Below are 7,769 nucleotides of genomic sequence, written 5' to 3' on the forward strand. Positions count from 1 at the left end.
GGCCCGGGCCAGTGCCCGTGTCCGGCCGGCCGGGGTGCGCGGCACGCGCCCGCCCTTTGAGCGGCCGCTCCCCGGGCAGGGCCCCGCCGGGATGTCTATGGACTCTGCGCCAAGTTGTTTAAGGCTTTGTAGCAAGAAGCGGGACAAAGGCGGCCCCCGCCGCCCCGCCCGCGCCTCGCTGCCCCGCGCGGCTCCCGACCCATTGTGTCTCGCGGAGCGCTGCAGAGGGGCCGCTCAAAAGGCTGCGGGGATTACCGTGCAAAGCCCCTTCCTGGCGCTCTGACCCGCGAAAGGGCCCGGCCCAGCCCGCGCCGGGGGGCCATTGTGCCCCGACACGGGACATTTGACACCGCTCCGGCTTGAATTGCTAAACATCTGGCCAGCCGCGCTTAGGTCGGGTTTGGGGGGAGGGGGGAAGCTAGGAGATCCCGGCCCGGGCCGGCCCGGCCCGGCCCGGCTGTCCTGGGCTCAGAGGAGGAAGGGTTCCCCTTTTGGGGCCAGCGCTGCGCTTCCCAGGCCCCCTCGTCCCTGGGCCCGCGCCCGGGAGCCTCAGTCCACTGGGGCACAAATAACACGGAGGGCTGCCGCGTGGCCGCGAGGCGTGGACCCGCCTTGTCTCCCAGGGCTCACGTCTAAGGGGATTCCCTAGCTGGCTCATCGTTTACAGCAAAAGGGACAGCGCTGTTAGAGTCTTCTCACCAGCCTCCCAATAAAGGCATTTACTTCCCCTTTCTTGTGCACACACGCGCACCCGCACACAGCCGCGGGATGGCTGGAGACATGTCCCTAGTCATCTACAAAATGAAGAATCAATTTTGTGCCCTTAATAGCTATAGTAAAGGACTTTAATACACAAAGCCTACGGTCACTGCTTGCCCTCGCCCTGCCGATTCACACATCGCTCCGTCTGGAAGAGCCGAGGACTTTGTTAAACCCCATGCTGATTTAAAATTCCTAGAAAAGGAACTGCTGCTGGTAGGAGCTCAAAGGGAAAGTGCACCGAGAATAATGCGGCAGTCTGCATTGTTAGGGGAATCCCCATTCTTGCTTGGAGTAATTTGTCACCTAATGATATGCTTCCTTGTCATAAATCCCTGATGGCTTCTGTAAGTCTTTCAAACGGGTTCTATTAGCAACCAAATGATCCTTGTTATGCTGATCTCAGGAGAACAAAAGCAGCTGAGGAAGCAAAGGGCACTTGGTGAAGTACTAAGGGTAATTAAACAAGACACTGCAAAGCTGAGCTTCTTTCAGGCCAGTTGATAATCGCCTCTGACTCTCAACGGTCCACTGGGCACCCGGTGGCTTAGGGTGCCCAGGGAGGAGATGGGTCTGTGAATTGGGGAAGCAGAGCTAATAATAAAATTAAGTTTGAACAGGCCTCATACCTCCCTGACTAGGATGAAATGCCCAAAACTGACCAAGGAAAGCTGGAGACTACTCTGGACCTTTGTGCCTGTAGCAAACAGGGCAGAATGTCATAGTAACTGACTCCCTCTGCAGCTTGCAGGACCCCAGCACCCCTGAGGTCAATGGGAGTATTGCCATGGACTGATGTGTGGATAGGGTCCACCCAGCTCTGTGAGATGCGCGGGCAAATCAGACACTGACTCCAAAGCAAGGTTCCTGGGAGTCTTAGGGAGAAAGCAGGTTCTGTGGGTGCATCAAGTGTCATTATGTCCTATTTGTGTTACTATAGGGGCTGGAAGTCCTAGTTTGGATCAGGACCCCAGTTGGTGCACAAACTGCACAAACCTGGACCATTCACTTTGCCTTCCTCCACCTCCCCCAACCTGAACATTACATGAACTGGTTTGCATTTGGGGTTTTTCAGTTTGATGTGAGAAGCTGTATGTGACCTCAAAATGGAGACATATTGTAGTGCACTCCAAGGCCATGTCTAGGTGGGCATGGGTGTGTGGCATGTGGCATTGTGGACCTGTCTGTGGCACCACACACTGCACATGCAGGCTTCCCCAGCTGCTACCTTGAAGCACAGGGTTTGTTGTTTTATCCCAGGGGATCCCAAGGTTAAAAAACACATGCCAAAAAAGCAGGGTGGCACACATGGCAGCAGCACATGCTGCCCAAAACCAGAGCCTGGCTGGCTGGAGCCACACTCCAACTGCTTACCAGGGTCCCAGCTGGAGCTCCCCAAGGCCCCCAGGACCCCAAGTAAGGCTGCTGGGGCCAGCAAGTAAGAAGGGCATGCCTGTTGCTCCATCTCTTAGGAAAACAGGACTGGAAAGGGCCTTGAGGGCCACCAGGTCCAATTCCCCGCATTTACAGGCAGCCATTTACCTAAGGAACCTCCAAAATTGCCGCTTCAAAACCTAGCCACAAAAGAAGATACCCAAAACACCCAGAACACGCTACTACATGCCATAGGTGAAAACATACGTAAAGGGAGACAAGGGCCCTGCCAATGCCCTGCCCCTTAAGCTGCCCCTTAAGCTGCCTGGAAACTGTATGAATAACATGCTGGGGGCACGACAGCATATTATGCTATAGACAGGGGAAGGCAATCCCGGTGTGGGTGCCAGAGTGTAGCATGTAAAGGCATTTTGCTTGGCACACATGGCTCAGGGCAGACAATGGGGAAAGGTCTGGGACTGCATTGCTACAACAAGGATTGGGCCCCTCACAGCTTCCCTGCTATCTGCCCTGGCATGCCAACATCTTATAAGTTGAAGCTGTGGGAGTTTTTGGCACTCTGCCCAAAAATGCTGCCTATGCCTGCTAGATAAACTAGTCCCACTACAGCAGGGTCATAACTTCCCACCCATCCCACTTGTTTAGGGGCCAACAGTCCCAGTGCTGGCTCTGCTAAGGAGACAGAAAAGAGTCTGCTCACAGAAGGGGCAGCCACAATGTGCTCCTCTCACTCACTGAGATACGCTAATGAAGTCTCCAACCTGCTGCATGGAAGTCAGACTCCGCTGGTATTCTAGCTGGCCACATGGCCTGTTCTCAGTGTTGTTTCTTTGTACAAATGCCTATGGGTGGGAACAAGTACTTTGCAGACCAGAGCAGAGAGAAAATGCCGTCTTCTGTTTGGAGATACTTTGGTTAAGTGCTGAAAGGGAGAAAAGAAAGCGATCCAGACTCAGACTGGGTCAGGAAAGGATAGGCTAGGAAAACTTTCTTCTGCTCTAATGGTTTCTTATCAGTCTTATTCTCCCTTCTAGCCCAAACCATTAATCGTGTGCCCGTTTTTCCCACCTATTATTTTAATTACATGGCTATTTCTTGCACAGCAGGCTGTTTTTAATGAAAGACTAGATGAAAAGGCTCTTGATGGTTCGACATATCCCAAACTGCTCTCTGGATTTGCCTATTCTATACGCTACATCTGGCTGGTTTTGAACAACTTGTGTGGTGAGGAGTATTAAACAGTGGAAAATTGACCGAAAAAATGTTGCTAATGTGTAATGTTCTGCTCTGACTGTGAGAAGATGATCCCCAGAGTCAGGCTGAGAGCTCCTATTCACTCCTGGTCACGCTCCAGCCTTGGAGGCAGCACCGTATTAATGGGCTCTGGTCTCTCACCCCCCCCAAACCGTTACCTCACACAGAGCCAGGGAACATGCCAAATCCCAAGCCTCTCCCACCCGTCCTGGGATTTGGCTAGGGAAGGCTCTGAAGCAAGCAGTTAGAAAATGAATATGCAAATATCAAGGATGTTCCAGCAACCTGTTGCCCTGTGAAAGATACTTGGAAATGTTGGGCCTGATTCGCCTCTTGCTGACACCAGTATAAAGCAGAAGTAGTTTCCTAAAAACAATGAAATAACAGCAGTGTGAAACCAAAATCAGTCCCCTAGATTCTTATATAGACACACTCTTAGTTTTTCTTCTCCTTAGTACTGCACAAGAAATTATTTCTAAGCTCTGAATTTTAGATAACTATATTTTAGCTACATGGCTATATTCTGCAACCTATTTTCTTTTTCAGTTAACATTATATCTATATTTAAATACTTACTGAAACCTTGGATCTTCCACTACAGCATTAAAATGCTGAGGTGTGCTTTGATCTTTATTAATAACATTAATATTTGTGACTAAAATAATTTCTTGAAAATCACGCACAGGTTTATGACAGGATCTTTTTTGGAGTAATTGTTTTAGCTGGGAATTCAGCATCACTACCTACAGAATGTTATTTTTATTCAGAAAGAAAGGCAGGCAAAAAGCAGCCCCTCCCCCATGATAACCCAATGCTACTTGTTCTGGGAGCAGACTTGGGCTAGACCTTTCCCAGCTTCAAGAAGACTTTGATTTCATAGTTGAGGGAACTAAGAGATTTATGTTCTCTCCTTTGTTCCTTAGATCAAAATGAGACATATTTGGAGAAAGTTATTAAGGTTATAAAATGCCCTATTTTTTGTGCATTAGGATAATCATCACCGTTCTCAGGGTGGGAATGACAAGTTGGTTTTTTTTGTAAAATGTTGGCCTTGCTTTTCAATTAAAACTATGAGCACTTGTAATTGTGAGGACCTGACAGGTGACCAAAATTAGCATGGCTATTTTAAATCAAAAGATACTGTAATAAGGTCATCAAGACATATATTTTAATCAGTCAATTAGTGACTATCAATTATGATTGACTTTAACAAATGATAAACACACTGACATTACAGTGTGAAAGGTTTGCAGGGAATGATGCTTTAAAAGTTCTTTAGTTAGGTTCGGATTATAAGCAGTCTGACAGCAAAAGCCCATTCGATGTACACAATGAGACAGTGAACTCAAGGAACTCTAGGGAGTGAATCAACACTGAACTGGAGTTTGCAAGAGTTGGGAAGAGTGAATTCAGAAAGACCCCTTTGTCTGTGCCTTTTGTGTTTGACTCCAGCTGGCTCTAATCTTTAAATATTTACCCTGTTCTATTGTTCAGATAAAATTTACACACTTTGGGCCAGGTCACTGGTAAACTGTGCAGCACTTATACAAATTTTAGAGATTTTAATCTGCAAAATCTGGAATGCAAGCAAAACAGTATGTTTCTGAGTTATTGTCTGCACTAAAACCCTTTAAAAGGCTCTTTATAGCAAGTTCCACAGAACTCCAAGGGGTTAGGTCACAAAGAAGAATTTCTGGTTTGAAATGTAGGATTATTTTGTCATAGACTAAATGTGGACAGTTTTTTTTAGGAAGACAGGATCTTTGCCCAGAGGAATTTACAATTTACAGAGGAAAAATCACAGCTACGTGGGTAATAATCAGGCTTGAGTGAAGAAACTGTTGGTGCTGGAGTGAGTTGGAAGACTAATAGTGGCAAAAGTGGATACAAGTTTGAGTGCCTCATCTTCAGGTTCCAGCTTCAGACATTTTGAACCTGATTTTCAGAAGAACTGAGTAGTAGCAGGACTCCCTTACTTCAGTTAGAGTTCTTGTTGCTGAGGAGAGATCTAGTACAGAAGGATGTTGCTTTATGTACCAAGAAAAGTTTAATCATCTAGGGCGAGTCTGGATGAGTGCACACATGAAGTTTGTGGCACCACAGACCCGTCTGTGGTGCCACGAACTGCATGTGCCACACGTGCAGGTGTTCACCGCACTGCTAATCTGCAGTGCAGCAGGGTTTTTTTTAATACCAGGAGATCCCATTATCAAAAAAAACCCCGTGCCAGAAAAAAGTGAGGTGGTGCAAGTGGCCACAGTATGCACTGCCCAAAACAGGAAAGGCTGGTCAGAGCCATGCTCCAGCTGCTGGCCAGGCTCCACATACCCAGATTGCTGTTGTTGAAGCCCTGTGAGGCTCCCAGGAGCCCAGATAAGGCTGCTGGAGCCAGACCAGGGCTGCTTCCAGCCTCCCTACCCCACCAGGAGCATTTTTCCCCCGTGCTAACCCCACGTACAGGGACATGTGCTAGGGCAAAAAGCAGGGTCTTGAATTTGTGCTGCTGCTTTTTTCCCTGCAGCAACCGCACACCCCTGCTTGTGAGAACGTGGCCAGAATTAGTTAAATTCCCAAGAATGGTTTGAAAAAGGACCTGCTAGGATCTCAGACCACTAAAAATATTGAGGCAGATAATGAAATTGATGCCTTCCACAGGGATATAGTGGCATACATACACAACTCACAACTATAAACATACATTCTTTAACTTGCCCCTGAGGTTTGTGTGCTTCTTTTGACTAATTCACATGCCCCCTCTAGTGTTTAAGACATAAAGATACAGAATCGTGAACTGGGTTACAAGCTGTGCAGGCAATTGCAAGTGACACACAAGGCTTTTATGAACTGTTGTCTGGGCCAAGAGACTCTGTTGCCATGGGCTGTTCAAGGGAAGTAGTTTGGCTGAGGTTTGCTTCTATAACTGGATATAACTGGACATTATTTCAGTCTCTCTTTTTCAGCAGTAGAGTGCACTGCCTTTCCCAGGAGCACCAATATTCAGAAGAACACTCTTACAATATTTCCTTTCACAGCATCTGATTGAGCTTCAGCTTATGAAAACTTGTGCTGTGTCTATCTACACACACACACTTTGGTTACTCTGTAAGTTGTGAATCTACATTGCCTTATACTTGACCTCAGACTAACACTGTCATGATGCCTAGGTAGAAAAGATTTGGGTTTTTTATTATTTTTTATTTCACTTGTAAATTTTGACTAATTTCTTGAAGTAAATCTGAAATGATGTCACTGAAATCAATTGATGAGAGAATAATCAAGCCTTTTTCACTGGGATACTGTTCACAGGTGTACGTCTTTTTTTTCTCAACCAAGAGTTCGTCAAGAGTCAGTTGCTTTACTGCTCATTTTGATATGGTCTACTGACTAAGAGATAAATATCCCTTTCCTTTTCTATCACCCTGGGGACTCTTATTTTCCGGGACATGTATGTATTATTACCGAGATCCAAGCATGCCAAGATTAAAAAATGGTTTAAACATAGTAAGATTTAAAAGAAAAGAATTTGTTTTTTTTTTACTTAGCCATTTGTTTTATTTCGGCCCTCAGGTTCACATTTTAAAGTCCAGGTTCAGGTTCATGTTTTAAAGTCCAAGACGTCTCTGAAATCACTGGAGTTCAGAACACTGCTTACATTTTGGCCATATGCCATTAGCGTTAAAAACTGCCACATTCTCCTCCAGGGAGGCTAAATTTTATAGGCAAAGACCATTTTGGTGACAGCTCCCCCTGTGCTAATGTACAGACATCTCGAGTACTGCCTGATGCACGGCCCAGGGGTTAAGACTGAACGGAGCTAATTTTTTTTATTGTTATTTTGTGTTCCAGGTCAAATCAGCCAAATCTGTTCTGAAACCTACTGACTGAGCAGACCTCAATCATTCAAATCCTTGCCGCACTACAGCAGCAAGTCTCCTCCCTCCATGGCAGGTATCCTCGCGCAGGCCAAGCCCGGGGGCCTGGGGTTCAGTTCAGATGCCCCAATGTGTTGCTTGCCCTTAACCAACGGGCCACAGGAGCAAGCTAGGGGGAAATCCTCTCTCGCCACAAACCAGGCGTGTAGCCCAGGTCGCTCCTGGGGGCCGCAGGCCTCCACCCTCTTCTCCACAGAGACACCCGAGGCCCGGGACAAGGGCTCTTCCCTCCCCATGGCAGCGGGCGGGCAAGCGACCAGATCTGGGCACGCACAACAGTAAGGACGGCTGCGAACCCCAGCCGGTTCCCCGAGGCCGAGGCAGTCCCGGGACTATCGTGAGACCGAGCGCGCGGCGGGAAGTCTCGCGGTGTTTGGCGGCGGCTCTCGCGCGGCGCCGTCATGGCCGCCGCGGGAAGGCAGCTGGGCC

The sequence above is a fragment of the Gavialis gangeticus genome, unplaced genomic scaffold, assembly GCF_001723915.1.
Source record: "Gavialis gangeticus isolate Ggan-Ray unplaced genomic scaffold, GavGan_comp1, whole genome shotgun sequence".
In the NCBI taxonomy this organism is placed as follows: Eukaryota; Metazoa; Chordata; order Crocodylia; family Gavialidae; genus Gavialis; species Gavialis gangeticus.